Source organism: Macaca thibetana, chromosome 6, assembly GCF_024542745.1.
Source record: "Macaca thibetana thibetana isolate TM-01 chromosome 6, ASM2454274v1, whole genome shotgun sequence".
In the NCBI taxonomy this organism is placed as follows: Eukaryota; Metazoa; Chordata; class Mammalia; order Primates; family Cercopithecidae; genus Macaca; species Macaca thibetana.
In genome coordinates this window covers 1,457,895-1,478,313 of record NC_065583.1, presented here as the reverse complement: position 1 = coordinate 1,478,313, position 20,419 = coordinate 1,457,895, and the positions used below count along the sequence as shown (strand labels likewise).

Here is a 20,419-nt window from a genome sequence, read left to right as displayed (position 1 = left end):
ATAATAGAAGAGAAGTTCCCCAACTGGATGAAAGGCATCTGTGAGAAACTTGCAGCTTACATCATACTTAACAGCGAAAACTGGAATACTTTCTCCTAAGATCAGGAAAAGGCAAGATGATCCACTTTCTTTCTTTCTTTTATAATTTCAACGTTTATTATAGATTCAGAGGGTACATGTACAGGTTTGTCACATGGGTATATGGCATGATGCTGAGGCTTTGGGTACGGGTGATCCTGTCCCCCAGGTACTGAGCATAGTACCCAATAGTTAGTTTCTCAACCCTTGTCTTCCTCCTTCCCTCCCCCGAGTAGTCCCCAGTGTCTACTGTTGCCGTCTTTATGTCCACGAATACCCAGCGATCCACTTTCAATACTTCTCTTCAACATCGTATGGGAGGTTCAGTCTAGTATAATAAGACAAAAAAAAAAAAAAAAAAAAAGGTATCCAGATTGAAAAGGAAGGAATAAAACCGTTTTTATCTGCAAGTGGTGTGATAATCTATGTAGGAAATTCTACAGAATCTGTACCAAGAGCACTGTAATGAATAAGTGATTCCAGCAAGATTCCAAGATATGAGATCAATATGTAAGCATCAATTATATTTCTACCTATCAGCAACAAAATGTTGGAAATGGAAATTTAAAAATACTATTTACACTACATACAAAATGAAATACTGACGGCCGGGCGCAGTGGCTCAAGCCTGTAATCCCAGCACTTTGGGAGGCCGAGATGGGCGGATCACGAGGTCAGGAGATCGAGACCATCCTGGTTAACATGGTGAAACCCCGTCTCTACTAAAAAAAAAAATACAAAAAACTAGCCGGGCGAGGTGGCGGATGCCTGTAGTCCCAGCTACTCGGGAGGCTGAGGCAGGAGAATGGCGTGAACCCGGGAGGCGGAGCTTGCAGTGAGCTGAGATCCGGCCACTGCACTCCAGCCTGGGTGACAGCGCGAGACTCCGTCTCAAAAAAAAAAAAAAAAAAAAATGAAATACTGAAGGCTAAATCTGAGCAAAGATGTACAAGAGCTGTAGATGAAAAACTGCAAAATACTGCTGAGAGAAATTAAAATCGTAGACAAGTGTCTGTGTGTTAGAAAACTCAGTATCATTAAGATGTCCATTTTCCCAAGTCGATCTATAGACTTTAGAAATTGATAAGATGATTCTAAAATTTATTTCAAAATAACAAGAACTGGAAGAGCCAAAAGTAGAACAAAGTTGAAGTGCTTATGCTGACTGTCTTCAAGACTTATTTAAAGCTACAAAATCAAGAGAATGGGGTAATGGCATCAAGATTGGCAAAGATCAACTGAATATAGAGTCTAGAAATAGAGTCACAAATATATATGGTCAAGGGAATTTTTTTTTTTTTCTTTTGAGACGGAGTCTTGCTCTGTTGCCCAGGCTGGAGTGCAGTGGTGTGATCTCGGCTCACTGCAAGCTCCGCCTCCTGGGTTCACGCCATTCTCCTGCCTCAGCTTCCTGAGTAGCTGGGACTACAGGCGTCCACCACCACGCCTGGCTATTTTGTTTTGTATTTTTAGTAGAGACGGGGTTTCACCATGTTAGCCAGGATGGTCTCGATCTCCTGACCTCGTGATCTGCCTGCCTTGGCCTCCCAAAGTGCTGGGATTACAGGTGTGAGCCACCGTGCCTGGCCAGTCAAGGGAATTTTAAAGAAGATGCAAATGCAATTCAGTGGAGAAAGATGGTTATTTCGGCCAGGCCTGGTGGCTCACATCTGGTGGCTCTCGCCTGTAATCCCAGCACTTTGGGAGGCTGAGGCGGGTGGATCACCTGAGGTCAGGAGTTCGAGACCAGCCTGGCCAAAATGGTGAAACCCCATCTCTACTAAAAATACAAAAAATTAGTCGGGCATGGTGGCAGGCACCTGTAATCCCAGCTACTTGAGAAGCTGAGGCAGGAGAATCTCTTGAACCTGGGAGGCAGAGGTTGCAGTGAGCCGAGATCGCGCCACTGCACTCCAGCCTGGGCAACAAGAGCAAAACTCCATCTCAAAAATAAATAAATAAATAAATAGTTATTTCAAGGAAATGGTGCTGGAACAGTTACTTCATGCAAAAAAAGAAACCTGATGTTGATTCATTCTTCCCACCAAAGGCAAAAATCAACTAAAAACTGATCACAGGGCCAGGTGCAGTGGCTCCTGTCCGTAATTCCAACACTTTGGGAGGCCGAGGTATTAATAGGAGGATCGTTTGAGGCCAGGAGTTGGAGACCAGCCTGGGCAACACAGTGAGACTCCATCTCTACAAAAATAATAATAATAATTAGCCAGGCACGGTGGTACATGCCTGTGGTCCCAACTGCTTGGGGGGCTGTAGTAGGAGAATTGCTCGAGCAAGGCTGTGGTGAGCTGTGATCACACCACTGCCCTCCAGCCTAGGTGACACAGCGAGACCCTGTCTCAAAAATAATAATAATAATAATAATGATGATGATAAAAATTTTAAAAATCACAGAAACAACAGTAAAACCTACAACTATCAAGTTTCTAGAAGAAAATGTAGGAGAAAATCTGTAAATTGGAGTTAGGTAAAAACTCCTGAAACACCAAAACATGATTTTAAAAATTGATGAAGTGGACTGAATTGAAATGAAGAACTTGTGCTCTTCAAAGGACACCCCTGAGAATAAAATGGCAGCCAGGTATTGGGTGGAAAATTTATAGATTACCTATTTGATGAAAAGAACTCTCAGAAAACAATAAGAAAATGAACCCGATTAAAAATGTGCAAAATATCTAAACTGACAGTTCATCAAAGATTTACAGATGGCAAAAAGGCATAAGAAATGATGCCTCATATCATTAGTCATCTGGGAAATGAAAATTGAAATCACAATGAGATACTCCTGTATGCCTGTTAGAATGGCTGAAATTTAAAGACTGACAATACCAGATGCAGCATGGATGGAAAGCAACTGGAATTGCCATACATTGCTAGAGAAAACGTATTGGTTCAACCACATTAGAATAGAATTTGGCATAGAATTTGGCAGTTTCTTAAAACATTAAATGTGAACCTACCATTTAATCTGGCCATTCCACTCGTCGGTATTTATCCAAGAAAAGTGAGACACACATGTCCACAAAAAGACTTGCTTATAAATGTTCACAGTGGCTTTATTATTATTATTATTATTATTTTTGAGACAGAGTCTCACTCTGTCGCCCAGGCTGGAGTGCAGTGGCGTGATCTCGGCTCACTGCAAGCTCCGCCTCCTGGGTTCATGCCATTCTCCTGCCTCAGCCTCCTGAGTAGCCAGGACTACAGGCGCCCGCCACCACGCCTGGCTAATTTTTTGTATTTTGAATAGAGACGGGTTTCACTGTGTTAGCCAGGATGGTCTCTATCTCCTGACCTCATGATCCGCCCGCCTCAGCCTCCCAAAGTGCTGGGATTACAGGCGTGAGCCCCCCTGCCCGGCCACAGTGGCTTTCTTTATAAGAGTCTCAAATAGTGAGCCACCGGAACGTCCATCAACAGATGCAATGGATCTGTGGATTAGTTTCTTATTGCCGTGTAACAAGTTAGCATAATGTAATGATGTAAAGCAACATAAATGTACCATCTCCTAGTTCCTAAGGGTCAGGATTCTGGAATGTGCTTGTTGGGCCTCTGCTCAGGGGCTCACAGGCTGAGATCATGGTGTCAGTCAGGACTGCTCTCTCATCCCAGCCTGGCCATCCTCTTCCATGCTCACTGGCTGTTGGCAGCATGCGTTTTCTTGTGGCCGTGAGTCTCAGGACCTCAGCTGTGAGAGGCCACCCACTTTCTCCCCAACACAGCAGTTCACTTCCTCAAGGCCAAAAGCAGTCTCTTGCTAGCTTCATGTCTGTCTGACATCGGGAAGGACCCTGCGCTTTGAAAGGTTTGCCTGATTTAGTCAGGTCCACCCGGGACATCTCCCTTTTGGTTAACTGAAAGTCAACTGACTAGTGACCTTAATCACATGGGAAAAAATCCTTTCTGCCATATAAGATGCCTAATAACCTAACATCCCCCTGCATCCAGAGGTTCCTGCCCCACCCAAGGGAAGGGCATACGTACCACAGGGCGGGAATCCTGGGGCTACCTTGGAACCCACACAATGGAAAGACAGCTCAGCAATGGACAGGAAGAAGCTGCTGACGCCCACAACACGGACACATTCCAAACGAATCACGCTGGGTGAAAGCGGAGGGACGGATGAGCTCAGTGTCCTCACTGGGGTGAGGCTCTCATGAATGTTCACATAGGCTGACACACGTTGTGTTTACTGTACACCAATTACACAGCCGCTCGAAAAAAGAGGCCTATAAAACCTGGTGTTTGATACAGTTATTGGAAAACGTTTAAATGTGTTTTTCAACTGTAATTTTCATGAAATCTATATATATATAGATCAATCATTTCTCATGAAAACAACACTGGAACTGATGAGCTGTAAGCACAAACTACACACCAATTTCAAAGACAGCATGAAAAGAGAATGAAAAAATAAATCATTAGTAACTTATAGTGACTATATGTAGAAATGACAATAGGTTGGATATACTGGGTTAAATAAAATACCTTCTTAATGTTAATTTCACCTTTTTAACGTGGCTACTAGAAAATTTCAAATTAGGTTAGGGGCCCTCGTAGTATTTTGTCAGGACAGAGTCTGCTACAGATCTGACTACCCTGGGAGGAAAGTTGGGGAGGAACAAGCAAGGTAAGTGACATCCTAAGGATAGGAACAGCCCAGCCAGGACAGGGGGACTCAACAGGGGAGGTGTTCCCACCCCCTAACACACCAACAGAGTGAAGACTAAAAAGCAAATAAACAAAAAGAACTGTTATAGAAGAAAAGAGACTTAAGAGATATAAAAATCAAACGCACCATGCGGGATGTGGATCTTTCCAGATTTGAACAAACCAACTGTAAAGAGATATTTTTGAAGTAATGGGGGCATCTGATTACAGACTGGCCACCAGATGACACTAAGAAATTATTATGAATTTTATGAGATGTGTCAACTGGCAGGAAGGTTAGGCAGACAAAGTCCCCATCAGTCCAGCAGGAATCCGGATTTCTGTGTCTCGGATTTGCTGTAAGCACCTAATAGGGTTGGGGTGGCGATCGAGGCAGATGGGCCGAGCACTGCAGCCCTGGGAGCCGGGAGACGGGCCTGCGGTGATTCACATTCTTCCTATTCTGTATGGTGCTCTTTGTTTGTTTGTTTGTTTTCTGTATGAAAAGGTTGAAAAAAAGAGATTCTTTCTCCCTGAAAGTCCACTGGGCCTGGATGCGGTGTGACCTGGGGTGTCCTCCCTGCTTGCGGAGAGCAGGGCCCCTGGGCCTTCCTCCCCCTGTGAGCCGGACGGGGAGGGCAGCTGAACGCGCCGGGCTTGGCGCTCCTCTCTCTCCTCATTAAGGTGAGTGGCAACACCACAGATCGCATTCATTATCTGAAATGTGCGTCTGTCAACGGCACTGCTCATGAAATTGGTTACAGCGCAATAACCTAATTTGTTCCTCTTTCTTATACTCGTTGTTTGCAAAATAGAAGTACATTTTCCCTAGCAAACGTTTCAAGAACGGTGACATGCAGACACTTAAGGTCCTTTTCATCATCCAAAGTACAATACACTTTGGCTGCACCCAAGCGGAAGCATCTGCACAAATCACAGGCCATGGGGGCTACGCTCCAGTCCCGGGAGCAGCTGTCACACTCTCGCCTCACCCTTCTCAAATCCCTTCCACAATCCGCCTTGCGCACGTTCACAAAAACCACCGAGCGCACCATTTTTTATTCTCAAGCGGCTTGTCAGCCCACTGGTCAGAAGTGCTACGCTGGAGAAAACCCCCTGTGGTCAGGACGCTGCCACTTCCCAGGTGACAGATGGGCTCTGCGGTCAGACGCTCCAGTCCTGGAAAGTGAGGCTGTTTTATGGGAGTTTGTCACAGGAGACGCCATCTCCCTACAGGGCTCCGGAGCCCGCCTGACCTTCTCCGAGGATTCCAAGCCAGCCCTCTCTCCCCAGCCCACGTGCCAGGGCGGTGGCCAGGGCGGTGGCACGTGCCGAGTGACCTGCTGCAGCTCAGAGCTGTGGCTTCTCCTGGTTCCTCCACCTGCCTCTCTTGTGCTTCAGGTCTGCTGAAGGTTGACAGGGAAACCGGGAAATGGCTGGTGAGGAAGGCCCGGTGCCCTCCTGTACCGAGGCCATGCTTCCCCTCTGCCTGCAGGATGGCGACCAGCGTGGGGCCCAGTGCCTGCTGCAGAGAACAGCCTGGAATCGCAGGGCCTCTCAAGCTAGGGGCCTTGACCTTGGGTCCTCCCTCCTCTCCTTCTCCAAACACACCTTCTCCAAGCACACACGTGGTCTGACTCCTGTTTGACCTTGGAGAGCAGCTGGGGTATCACGCCCTCCTGCCAGCGTCCCTGGTGCTGACTCCCACTGCAGCCTTCACAGAGACTTGAGCTCAGGGACACCCTGAGGGACCCTGCAGGGAGGTGCCCTGAGGCCCAGGGGCCTAACTTAGTGGTCCCCAAACTGAGAAGGGCGTCTGCAGAGTAGAGACCAACAGGAGGTGCATGAGAAGCAGACATGGGAACTCCTTATAACATGACTGTGAAAATGACTGTGCTATGTAACATTTGCTACATGAAAAGCTTACTTGTAGTATACACATGTGTCAAAAAGCACAACAGACAGACACCTGCAGGCCCACCACCCGGTGAGGCAGTGCCATGTCAGCAATCACCCATGCGTCCTCCCTGCCCACAGATCCTCCCCTTCCAGGTCCCCACTATCTGGAAGATTATTAAAAACACTTATTTATGTATTATTAAGGTAGGACTGACAAATAAAAATTGTATTTATGGTGTACAATGTGATGTTTTGATGTATGCAGACATTGTGCAATGGCTAAGTCAAGCTAATTGACCTATCACTTTGCATACTTACCATTTTTTTGTCATGTAGAACTTTTAAAAATTCATTTCAAAACATTTCTTTCTTAACTATTCAAAAGAACTCACTAGAGATGCTTCCTGGGCCTGATATGTTCTGTTTGAGAAGCCTATTAATGATACATTCAACTTATTTAACAGAAATAGTATTGTTCAGGGCTGGGCGCAGTGGCTCACACCTGTAATCCCAGTGCTTTGGGAGACCAAGGCCGGTGGATCACTTGAGGTCAGGAGTTCAAGACCAGCCTGGCCAACATGGTGAAACCCTGTCTCTACCAAAAATACAAAAAATTAGCCAGGTGTGGTGGCGGGCAACTATAATACCAGCTACTCAGGAGGCTGAGGCAGGAGAATTGCTTGAACCCGGGAGAAGGAGGTTGCAGTGAGCCGAGATCGCGCCACTGCACTCCAGCCTGGGCAACAGTGAGACTTAGTCTAAAAAAAAAAAAGAAATAGTATTGTTCAGGTTTTCTATTTCTTCTTATGTCAGTCTTGATAAGTTATGTCTTTTGGGGTGTTTGTACATTTTCTCTGACGTACATCAAATGTATTGGTATGAGGTTCTTCATAAAAACCCCTTGCTATCCTCGCCACATGGGGAGAACTTGCAGCGATGCCCTTTCTCCCTCCTGATATCGATCGTTTGTGCTTTCTCTTTCTTGGTCTTGGTTGGTCATGCTGGCGGGCAATCAACTTTATTCATCTTTGAAACAGGTATTTCTCTGTTTATCAATCCACATTCTCACAAGATAAAGTTTAAGGAGAACTTGGCACACCCTGCTTGACAGGGAGCACTCAATAAAAATTCTATGTTTCAAAGCAACACTTAGCAGCAGGATTTCTGAGTAACACCAGGGCAACGATATCCCAAGAGCCTGAGGGTTCCCAGGACCTGACTCCACCCCAAAATGTGGAGCTGGGTGTGCTGCCCCAGGCTGGTGTCGGTGAGGCTCCCCTCAGACCTCACCACGGGGCAGGGCTGCTCTCACTGACGTGCGCCTGTGGCCAGCCTGCCTCTGATGAGCCTCCTCGGTCAGTCCCTCTGCAGCACGATCCCATTCCTGGAGAGTCCCATCTGGGGACTGCGATTCAGGGTCAGGAAGCAGGGGTGCCTCAGGCACATGGGAGCTCTCTGCCTCGCCTCCCTCAGCCAGCAGCCACACACCTGTGAATCACTCAACAATGGCTGGGACAGAGGGGAGCCTGAACCCCGGGACAGCAGAGGGAAGCAATGGCTGGATCCAGGGTGCTGCTCAGGGCAGTGGTGGCCTCTGACAGTGGACCCAGGCTGGACAGAGAAGGCCTGGGGTTAACAGAGAGGCACTCCTGGCTGAGCCCAGCTCAGGCCTGAAACCCACGGCTGCTTAGCACGTGTCTGTTGGGTGGTCCACGTGATGGACAGATGGGAGGCTGTGAGCAGAGAGAGGCCCACAAAGACAGTGAGAGCAGTCCACGCTCAAAAATAGCCCAGACTGTCAACAGCATGAACCCCAAACAGCAGGCTGAGCTCAAGGCCCACACTGGCTGCATGGCCCTGGGATGCCCCCTTGTGTCCCTGAGCCTCAGTTTCCCCATCTGTAAATCGATGGCAGCTGCTGTGGGAATTACCTGAGGCCACAGGTACTCAGCCAACGGCACTGTGTGGGTGTTTAAACCGTCACAGACAGCAGTGGTCATTTTACTATGTATTATGTAGCCAGATTGGCACTTTTGAATACTGTCTGGATTTTAAAACAAACAACTAAACAATTTCCTGACCAAATGACCCCGGTAGAGATTTTCTCTGCAGGGGCATTAATTAGCTGATTCCAAGAGTCTGCACTCCGTCCCACCCTTAGCGACATCCACTGCACGTAAAGCAGAAGTGCACCAATTAGGATGCTGCTGTGGGACTGGAAGGCCTTGAACTGGCAACAGTGGTGCCAGTTAGCTTATTCAAAATTAATAAACCAAGGTGACCCCTCCCTTCCCTCCCTCTCTTCCTCCCTCCCCTCCCCTCCCCTCCCCTCCCCTCCCCTCCCTCCTTCCTTCTTTCCCAGATGGGATCTTGTTCTGTAGCCTTGAACCCCTGACCTCAAGCGATTCTCCTACCACAGCCTCCCAAAGTGCTGGGACTACAGGTATCAGTGACCTCGCCTGGCTCATACTACATTTCTTGAACATGCATTGAAATTGTGGTTTTGTAGAAGAATTTCTGTGTTCTTTTTTTTTGAGACGGAGTCTCGCTCTGTCCCCCAGGCTGGAGTGCAGTGGCGCGATCTCCACTCACTGCAAGCACGCCATTCTCCTGCCTCAGCCTCCCGAGTAGCTGGGACTACAGGGGCCCGCCATCATGCCCGGCTAATTTTTGTATTTTTAGTAGAGATGGGGTTTCACCGTGTTAGCCAGGATGGTCTCGATCTCCTGACCTCGTGATCTGCCCACCTCAGCCTCCCAAAGTGCTGGGATTATAGGCGTGAGCCACCGCACCCAGCCAGAATTTCTGTGTTCTAGGGTGATGCTGATGTCTTGATTCCTGTAGCTTACTCTTAAATGGCTTAGTAAAAATAATGAGCAAATGTTCCAAAGTGTTAAAAATTGGGCCTGGCGCAGTGGCTCACGTCTGTAATCTCAGCACTTTGGGAGGTCAAAGCAGGCGGATCACAAGGTAAGGAGTTCAAGACCAGCCTGGCCAACATGGTAAAATCCTGTCTCTACTAAAAATACAAAAATTATCTGGGCGTGGTGGCACGTGCCTGTAATCCCAGCTACTCGGGAGACTGAGGCAGGAGAATTGCTTGAACCGGGACCTGGGAGACAGTGGTTGCGGTGAGCCGAGATTGCGCCACTGCACTCCAGCCTGGGCTACAGAGCAAGATTCCATCTAAAAAAAATTGATGGATTTATTTAACAGATGAAGAGTGCACCGTTCTTTATGGAGCTTTCCAAGTAGAAAGGCTGCAGACATCTCTAGGTCCCGGAGACCATGGCAGCCCCTCAATCCAATCCTCCCCTTGCTAAAAGCCAACATGGACCAAGCAGGAGAGTGAATCACACCACCCATGCCCAGGCCCACGCCCCCAGCACCCACGCCCACGCCTCCACCACCCATGCCCATGCCTCCAGCACCCATGCCCATGCCTCCACCACCCATGTCCATGCCTCCAGCATCCATGCCCATGCCTCCAGCACCCATGCACACGCCTCCACCACCCATGCCCATGCCTCCAGCACCCATGCCCACGCCTCCACCACCCATGCCCATGCTTCCAGCACCCATGCCCACGCCCACACCTGCAGCACCCACGCCCATGCCTCCAGCACCCATACCCATGCCTCCAGCATGAGAGGGGAGCGAATAACACCACCCATGCCCATGCCTCTAGCATGAGTAGGAGACAGGGTGCGCCCTCCTCTAACTGTTGCAGGTGAGGAAAGAACACCCCAACCTTCAGAACCGGCTCCAGGGCCCCCACTGGCATTGATGGGGTGCGGGCTCAGGGAGAAGCACTGTGGGAATGAGGAGAGGGGAGCTGGGGCCAAGAACTAAGGAAAAAAGAAAGTCCTTTAGCCAAGTGTAGTGGCAGGTGCTTGTGGTCTCAGCTACGGAGGCTGAGGTGGGAGGATCGCTCGAGCCCAGGAGTTGGAGGCAGCAGTGAGCTGTGATCGCACCAGTGCACTACAGCTGGGTGACAGAGCGAGACCCTGTCTCTAAATAAAAACAAGAAGAAGAAAGTCCCACCCGACATGGGGAAACAGAGCACGCCTAGGGGTGGGTGTTGGAGCACTGGCGGCTGGGGAACTGAAAGGAGACAGCAGTGGAGCCCGGAGGTGGCTGTCTCAGGAAGGCCCTGCTTCTAGGGGCCAGGCATGTGGCCTGGAAGTAGAGGCAGCCTTCAGAGGCTTGCCAGTAAGGACAGGAAATAGCAAGCCTGGATGTTCAAGGACCTACGGAAGCAAAAGTGAATTGTAAACTCAGAAAACACAAGTCCACTCCCACCTCCCAAAGGACAAGGAAAATGGTGCACTTCACTCCGCCAACAGGAGAGGGGACTCTTACACTAAGAAACCTACTATGGTTCCCAAGCCCCCAGCTCCTGCCTACAGCCATCTGTTATTACCAGTCCAGGCAAATTAAGACATTGCTAAATTAACAGATAATATCCATACAAAGCCAGGATAAAGCACCGACACTAATCCCTCCCACAAACCCCCAATTTACAAAGGGAAAAACTACACAAGACACCTCAACCTGAATTACGTAACACCGTGGTCTGGAAGTTTATTACCTAACGCCATGGCCTGGAAGTTTATGTCCCCCAGAATTTATACATTGAAACGCAGTCCCCGGTGTGACGGCATTTGGAGGGGGCCTTTGGGAGGTGATTAGGTCTGGAGGGCAGAGCCCTCATCAATGAGATGAGTGCCCTTAGGAAAGGGGCTCCTGAGAGCTCCCTTGCGCCTTCCTCCATGTGGGGGCGTGAGGAGAGGAGCCATCTGCGAACCAGGATGCAGCCCTCACCACGTACCTTGATCTCTACCTCCAGCCTCCAGAACTGTGAGAAATCGTTCTGATATTTTGTTAGCGCAGCCTGAACAGATGAAGACACACTAAAAATTCACACACGTGAAGAAAATCCCTAAATTATACATTTAAAAAACTCAACAGAAATGAACCCAAAAAAAGGTAAATGTGAAATTAGAGTTGCCTCAACTCATGAAAGAAAATGAGGAAAAGACCATCATCTCAGAAATGAAGACTGAATTAGAAAATCTCTTAGGGAGAACGGATTTGACTAAAAGCTTAATAGTGTTCATTAAGGAAATGAATGAAAACAACCATAAAACAAAAATAAAATTCATAGAGAAAGCAATCTAGAAGATAGACGGAAAAAAGATCTAACACAAACATATTATTGGCATCCCTGAAGATAAAAGGTAAAATAATGGTACATAATTAACATTTAACACTATAATCTAAGAAAATGTTTTAGAAATAAAAGAAGACTTAAACCTGCATATTCAAAGAGTCCACCACATACCTGAAATCAGTTCCAAGACAATGCCTAGTAGAATGATTAGACTTTAAAAATAAAGAAAAAAAATTCTTTGGAGCTCCAGAAAAACAATCAAGTCACTTACAAAGGAAAGAAAAGCATGTTTATATCAGACATCTTGTTGACAACGTACAAGCAAGGCAACCCATAACAACATTTTTAAAAATTTAAGGAAGGACAGAAAGTAAGAGGCAAGGATTTTATAACCAGCCAATCTGTCCTTCAAGTAGCAAGAGTATAGAAAGCAAGCAGGAAATACAGTATGCACGAGTCTTTCTTAAGGAACCATCAGAAGCTAAGCTTTGTCCAGTCAAAGGGTGACTAGGAAAACTTTGGCAAAAATAAATATGAGTAATCAGAATCCAACACCATTGTGGCAGGCAGTGTCTATGGCGCTCACCCACATGATAATCTCTACCTCTTGGTGTTCACACATTTGGGACTGAGTGGGGCTTTTGACTTTCCTCCAACCAATAGACTATGGCAAAGATGAGAGGATATCACTACTGGGATTATGTTATGTTGTTCTATCATGTATGTCACGTCATACGATGCTACGTTTTGTTATGTGATGACTCTCTAGAGACTCTGCAGGCTTGACAGAGTAAGCAGTCATGCTGGGGCAGCCCACGTGACAGAGAACTGTGGGTGGTCCCTAGGAACTGGGGGTGACCTTTAGAAGTTGAGGTTGGCCTCCAGCCAACATCTAGTTAAAAATTTAAGCTCTAAATATAACTACAAAGAACTAAATACTGCCAACAACCACATGAGTGGATGAGCAAATCCTTCCCTAGCTGTCTCTACATGAGAACCTAGTCCTGGCCACCACCAGCAGTACTCAGCTAAGCCATGCCCAGGCTCCTGATCCACAGAAATGATGAGCTAATAAACATGTGTTGCTTTAAGCCATTAGGTCAATGATAAATTATTACACAGCAACAGATAACTAATACAATGATATCAAAACATACTACAGGCTGGGCACGGTGGCTCACGCCTGTAATCCCAGCACTTTGGGAAGCCAAGGCGGGAGGATCACTTAAGGCCAGGAGTTTGAGACCAGCCTGGCCAACATGGTGAAACCCCGTCTCTACCAAAAATATAACTCAACCGGGCATGGTGGTGTGTGCCTGTAATCCCAGCCACTTGGGAGGCTGAGGCAGGAGAATCGCTTGAACCTGGGAGGCAGAGGTTGGAGTGAGCCGAGATCACGCCACTGCACTCCAGCCTGGGCGACAGAGTGAGACTCTGCCTCAAAAAACAAACAAACAACAACAACAATAAAAAAGTGAAATTTGGGGGAAGGCAAAAGTTCTATGCAGCTTTTTGACTGTGTGGGGGTCAGCATCCCTAACCTTCTCATTGTTCGAGGGCCAACTGTAATTGCTAAGCTGTATTCCATTATATGGACATATATCTTGTTTGTTTATTCACCAGTTGATGAACAACTGCGTTGTCGCTACTTTCCTGGCCACTATAAACAATGCTGTTACGAGCGTTTGCGTACAAGTCTTTGGTGGACATTTCATTGTTTCCATTTCTCTTAGATTCCTGGGAGCGGGGGCCGTTGGTTCATACGGTATTTTTATGTTTAAATTTTCAAGAAACTGCCAAACTATTTTCTACGTCATGTCCAAGTGGGACTTATTTCAGAAATGCAAAGATGGCCTAGTGTTAATATTCTTACTGTTTACCTCACCCTAGTCCCAGAACTGATATCGGGAAATCCATCGCTGACTCATTATGTTAATAGCGCTAAGGAGAAACATCAGACCATTGTCTCCATACATGGCTCCAACAAAGGTCAACACCAATCCTGACTTTTAAAACCACCAATAAAATACGAGTCAATGGATATTCCCTTATCTATCTATCTATCTATCTATCTATCTATCTATCTATCTATCTAATCCATCTATCTATCTATCTATCATCTATCTATCTATCATCTATCTATCTATCTATCTATCCATCTATCTATCTAATCCATCTATCTATCTATCATCTGTCTATCTATCTATCTATCTAATCCATCTATCTATCTATCTATCTATCTATCTATCTATCTATCATCTATCTATCCATCTATCTATCTATCTATCTATCCATCTATCTATCTATCTATCCATCTATCTATCTAATCCATCTATCTATCTATCATCTGTCTATCTATCTATCTATCTAATCCATCTATCTATCTATCTATCTATCTATCTATCTATCTATCTATCTATCCATCTATCTATCTATCTATCTATCTATCTATCCATCTATCTATCTATCTATCCATCTATCTATCTAATCCATCTATCTATCTATCTATCTATCTATCTATCATCTATCTATCTATCTATCTATCTATCTATCATCTATCTATCCATCTATCTATCCATCTATCTATCTATCCATCTATCTATCTATCTATCTATCTATCCATCTATCTATCTATCTATCTATCTATCTATCTATCTATCTATCTATCTATCTAATCTATCTATCCATCTATCTATCTCTTCCCATCCTGAAGTCAGCATCTTTCTTAATAGGGGAAGTATTAGAGGCCTTTTTACTAAAGTCAGGAACAAGGTAAGGAGGCCCACTACATCCAATATGTAATACTGAATTGGAGTTATTCAGCCAATTTAATAAGATAAAAGAAAGCATAAAAATCAATAGAGAAGCAGTAAAGCTATTTGAATTTGTAGATGACAGAATGACTGAGAGAATCAAAGATAAGACTAACAATAGGCCAGACGTGGTGGCTCACGCCTGTAATCCCAGCACTTTGGGAGGCCGAGGCGGTGGATCATCTGAGGTCAGGAGTTCAAGACCAGCCTGGACAAGATGGCGAAACCCCGTCTCTACTAAAAATACAAAAATTAGCTGGATGCGGTGGCAGGTGCCTGTAATCTTAGCTACTTGGGAAGCTGAGGCACGAGAATCACTTGAACGTGGGAGGTAGAGGTTGTGGTGAGCGGAGATCACGCTACTGCACTCCAGCCTGGGTGACAGAGCGAGACTCTGTCTCAAAAAAATAAAATAAATAAATAAATAAATAAATAAATAAAAGACTAACAATAAAACTAACAATAAAAATTCAGGTAAGACAGAAAGATATAAAATAACATATACAAAACAGTAGTCAATTCAAAGATATAATTGAAAAAACCATTTATAGTAGCAACACACAAGGTAAAAACATTAATGAATAAACTTCCTAAGAAATATGAAAAACATATATGAGGAAAACTTCAAAACACTCCTAGAAGTAGCCTTGAACAAACAGAAAGATCTCTCTCTGTTTTGGATAAGATAACTTCATAAAGATGCCAGTTATCCTAAAGTTAATATATAAGCCTAATATAAACTTAATATGATCTCCTTCCCGACCCAAATACCAGCAACACGCTGCAATAGCCAGGAAATCCTTGCAGTAAAAAGCAGTGGAAGGAACTTGCCCATCAGATAGTAAAACACAACAAGGAGAGTCGAGCCCAATCTCTCTCCTCTATTGCAATGGGCTTGAATAAAATCTTCTTTGCCATTATTTATTATTATTATTATTTTGAGACAGAGTCTCGCTCTGTCACCCAGAGTGGAGTGCAGGGGTATGATCTCAGCTCAGTTCACCAACCTCTGCCTCCCAGGTTCAAGCAATTCTCGTGCCTTAACCTCCCAAGTAGCTGGGATTACAGGCATGTGCCACCACACCCGGCTAATTTTTTATATTTTTTGGTAGAGACAGGGTTTTACCATGTTGGCCAGGCTGGTTTCAAACTCCTGACCTCAAGTGATCCACCCATCTCAGCCTTGCAAAATGCTGGGATTACAGGCGTGAGCCACTGTTCCAGGCCCTCCTTGCCTTTAAATATATATATTTTTTCTCTCTCTCTTTCACCAGTATGTGAACAGATGGAATAGACAGACCTGTGAGACAAACTAGAAAGCCCAGAAACAGGCCCAGGGCTTGGCTGTTTAGTGTATGATGAAGGTGCATTTCAGATCACTGGAGGAAAGATGACCTTTTAAATAAATGGCATTGGGATAGAGTGCTAGACATTTAGAAAAAGATTAAATTGGATCCACAGACTAAGTACAAAACTAAACAAATATTAGAAAACACAGATGATTGCTTTATAATTGGACTTTTCATAGTTAGAAAAGTCTAACTATGATTCCAAATCTATGTGAAAAGATGTCCAATTTCATTTATAATAATAGAAATATAAATTTAAAATACACTGAAATACTATTTCTCAGTTCTCAAACCAGCAAGGCTGTGAGGAAACAGAAGACGCTGTGATACACTGGTGGTGGGAATGCAAAATGTTGCTACCTCTTGACAGGGAATTTGGGACTAGCTAACAAAATAAATCCATATTCACTCCTACTTCTAGAAGTGTGTTCTAAATAGACACCTTTGCAAATATTAACAATATAGGTGCAAGGTTATCCCTTACTCCATTATTTTAAATGTAAAAAGGCTCAAAAAAAAATGTTCATCCACAGGACATAATTTGAATAAACAATAATAGTACAGCCACAGAACGGAATGCTATGTGAGTGTAAAAAAGAATGAGGCAGGTCTCCACGAACTGGTAAGAAGTTATTTTCAGGACATACTTCTAATTGAAGAAAAACAAGGAGCTGCATGGCCAACTTTTGTGATAATGCTTAAATGACTTGTTTTGCAGAAAGACACACAGGAAGGATAAACCAGAAAATATTTTAAATGGCTACCAATGGTGTGGGAACAAGGAGGAAGACGCAGGGGTAGGATTGAGACCTCTAAGGATAGCTTTTTAATAGCTTTGACCTTTAAACCACGTGTTTTACATACTCAAAAAAATAAAATTACATCCTAAAGTCTAAAGGAAAAAAACCTCCACATTGAATGCAAGTAGAAACACGCGAAGCTATCAGTGTGTCCGATTGATAACATAATCACACAGCACTCTGCCTGCACACCCGTGGAAATCCCGATGCTGACCTAGTTAGGTTTTGGCTGGCTTTGGTGTGGATGCAGTAATTCTGAAACTATTTCGGGGTGCATTGTAGGGCTAAGTAAATGATTAAACATATTCATGTTTGGGGGAACAAGGTTCTCACTGCAGGAGAAAGGGAATGGAAATATTAATTTTTAGTAAAAAACAAAGGTATCTTGGCTTGATCCACTGACAAGGCCTAGAGGCAGCGACTGCACGCCCCACACTAAGCCCGGGTCCCACGCGAGGAGCCAAGGCCCCTTGAAGAAATGGCTCTGGGTCTAGGTCCAGGTACCAGTGAGAGCCGGAACCACCCCAGAGACTGGCGTGGACATGGCAGGAGGGTGCAGACCCCGGCCTGAAAAGGGCCAGGTCCCGGGCAGGGCCCACACCTGGCGGCCTGCGGGCTCCTCCCGGCCAGTCCCGCCCCGGGCCCCGCAGCCCGCCGGTCTCCCGCCCGCCTTCCCTCTCCCGCCCCGGCAGTGCGCCCACCCGCCGCCAGGGGCAGCCTTTCAACTCCAACCTCCAACCCCGGGGCTGCCCAGGACAGCCCGACCCCGCACGGACTCGGCTCCAGCTCCGCCCCTCCTGCCCTCGGGGGTCTCACCCACGCTGCTCCCCCGGCTACGCGTCCATCACAGCACAGGCAGGGCTCCCCGCTCGCTGGGGACAGCCTCCCTGACCAGACGAGGCTCCGCCGCGCCCTGTCACCGCTCTCTCTGCCCCAGTCACCCCACTGCATGTTCTTCCCAGCACGCATTCTTGGCCATGTCCTTGCTTTCCCCTTTGATTCCTTGTTTGCTGTCCCCTCCCACACCAGCTAGCGAGCATGTACGGGGGCAGGCAGCAGGCGGCACACAGTACGCGCTCAATGAATGCGCTGGGCCAGTGAGTGGACAACCCCAGTCCCCCTCCGCCAGTCGCCGGGCACAGTGGCTGCACTACGGCTACTGGAGCCAGTCCTACCAGAGGTGGGACCCCAGCGTTGCCACTCCATGGTCCCGCCCCTCTCTAAGCCTCAGTGACTCCACCTACCTGGCAGGCAGAGCTTCCCAGGACTCTTCTCAGGCTCCCGGGGCTCGGTGGAACTTCTGTCTCCCCCACAGCTCCAGGAGGCAGGAGGTAGGCGCCGGGATGAGCTCCTCCATCACCCCAACTTCCCAGCTCTGTCTTTCTCAGTTTCCCACGCCCACGCAGAGCATGGGGTGGCGTCCGCAGCACCCTTCCCCAAGCCCCTCCAAGCATCGCCTTCCCAATCTAAATACAAAGAGTGGACCAGGTGGTCCCTTATGCCGTCCGCTGTCACTGCGTGAGAGACACACCCAGGACGCCCAGCAGACCCCACTGTTCTCGCAGGCCCTCTGAGAGTAGTAGCACTGGTCCTTTCCTCAAACCCGATCCCATCCTCAAAGGCGACAGCACCGTCTTCCCCCAGGCGCAAGGTCCTTTCTCTTCTGTACCTACACTGGCAGGTCTGCCTTGCCGTCCCCATTTCATAGAGAGGGAAACTGAGGTCCGGTGCGGGCGGAGGCTTTGGTCCAGGCTGGCTTTTCCTGCCACTCGAGCGGGTGAAAGAAGCTTGCTCTCGGCGCCCAGCAGGGGCTGGGGGCGCGCGGCCGAGCCGGGTCTCCCGCCAGGTGGTCGGGGGTGTGCCCTTAGGGTCCCCTCCCCGCCACCCCTGCGCCTCCAGTCCCAGCAGCCGCGCGGACCCCGCCCCTGCTGACCCCGGCGCACGCTCCCGAGCCGCGCGCAGCCTCCCGCCACCTGCCGACCCCGCCACGCGGACCGCACACTCACGTGCGCCGCGGCCCCCGGCCCCGCCGGCCGGCCACGCGCACTGTCACCACGCGCGAACCTGTGCTCCGGGTCGGGCCCGGGCGTGTCCGCCAACGGCCCGGACACCCGCCGTCCCCGCCGGGCTCGCTGCCCCGCACCCACGCCGCGACCTCGCCCGCGCCCCGCGCCCGCCGGCAGCCCTCCCAGCCCCGCGAGCCCGCGCCCTGGCCCGCTCTGCCAGCTGTCCCCGGCCGCGCACCACTCACCGACTCCCGGCGCGCCCGAACTCCGGGCCCGGCCCATGGGCAGCGCCCGCTGCGAGCCTCGGCGCCGCGGACCCAGGGCACCGCGGGCCCGCCGCCGCCGCCGCCGCCGCCGCCGCCGCCACCCGCCCGCTCCCAGCGCAGCCCGCACGAGCGCTTGGCGGCGGCCCCAGAGTGCAGCGGCGCGGCGCCCCCTCGTGGCAATCGGGGAGCGCGGAGCGGGCGGGGCGCGGGGTGGGGCTGCGGGAGAACCACGGGCGGCGCTGCACACCGGGGCCTTCCGCGCCCAGGCCGCGGGGTCTCGGCCAAACGTCCACCCTGCGTTCAGGCCTCCGCGGCGGCTAGCCCACCGCGCCAGGACCGCCAGCTCAGACGGTCAGACGCTGCCCTCCGGAGCGCGGACCCTGGCGGACTCTGCGCCCGAGCTGCCCCAGCCTACCCCTCACCCGGTGGGCCTCTGGCGCCCCAAAACCCAGTTCACCCTGTCTTCTCAAGACTGGGCCCGGCCTGGTTCTCCGGGCTGGCCTCCTGCCATGGCCACCTAGGTTGCCTGTGTCCCCGAGTGGGACATCCCTGGATAGGCATCCGTCACGGGATGAGGAAAGGGCACCCCCTCCCCCGCACCCCGCCACCTTCTCGGTGCTCTCCTGTGGCTCCCAGGGAGGGTGGACGCCACTCTGAAGACACCAGGGTGCTGGGAGGATGGCGATGCGTGATTTCACTTATAGAAAGGGAGAGGGGTTCTACCAGGATCCAGTGGCCTCCTTGAATTGGGTCCACCTTCAGTGAAAGTTCCCTGGTTGGTTCCAGCATAGAGGTCAGGACACCTGTCCTCTTGTGTCCAGAGTTTGTCCCTTCCGCTGGGTTTGTGGTCTCGCTGACTTCAAGAATGAAGCTGTGGACCTTGGCAGTGAGTGTTACAGTTCTTAAAGGTGGTGCGGACCCAAAGAGTGAGTATCCGCAAGATTTATCGTGAAGAGCAGAACAAAGCTTCTCCAGCACTGAAGAAGACCTGAACAGGCACCTGCTGCTGGCTGGCCAGGGGTGGGCAGACAGCTTTTATTCCCTTATTTGTCTCCGCCCATGTCCTGCTGATTGGTCATTTTACAGAGTGCTGATTGGTGCATTTACAGTCCTCTAGCTAGCCAGGGAAGTTCTCGCAGTCCTCACCCAACCCAGAAGTCCAGCTGGCTTCACCTCTCGCTCTGCTTTAGTCAGGACCTGCCTGATGAGATGTGGCCCAAAACTCAACCCAACCAGCTTGAGCAAAAAGAACTTACTGGCTTGTGGATCATAAAAAGCCAAGGTCTGCTGCTTAGAGGAATAGCTAGATCCAGGTGCTTAACCTGTCTACATAGAAACCAGCCTCCCCTATCTCCCAGTCTTTCTGT

At 48.7% G+C, this 20,419-nt stretch overlaps 1 protein-coding gene across 3 annotated transcripts in view; it reads right to left on the bottom strand.

Moving 5' to 3' along the window:
• RASGEF1C (RasGEF domain family member 1C) overlaps positions 1-19,130 on the bottom strand; it is a 109,628-nt gene extending 90,498 nt beyond the window's left edge. For all 3 annotated transcript variants that reach the window (XR_007726536.1, XM_050794215.1, XM_050794217.1), the window contains exon 1: positions 19,032-19,130. The gene's annotated coding sequence lies outside the window, so the exon portion shown is untranslated. The remainder of the gene's footprint in view (positions 1-19,031) is intronic.
• Positions 19,131-20,419: the final 1,289 nt, after the last annotated feature.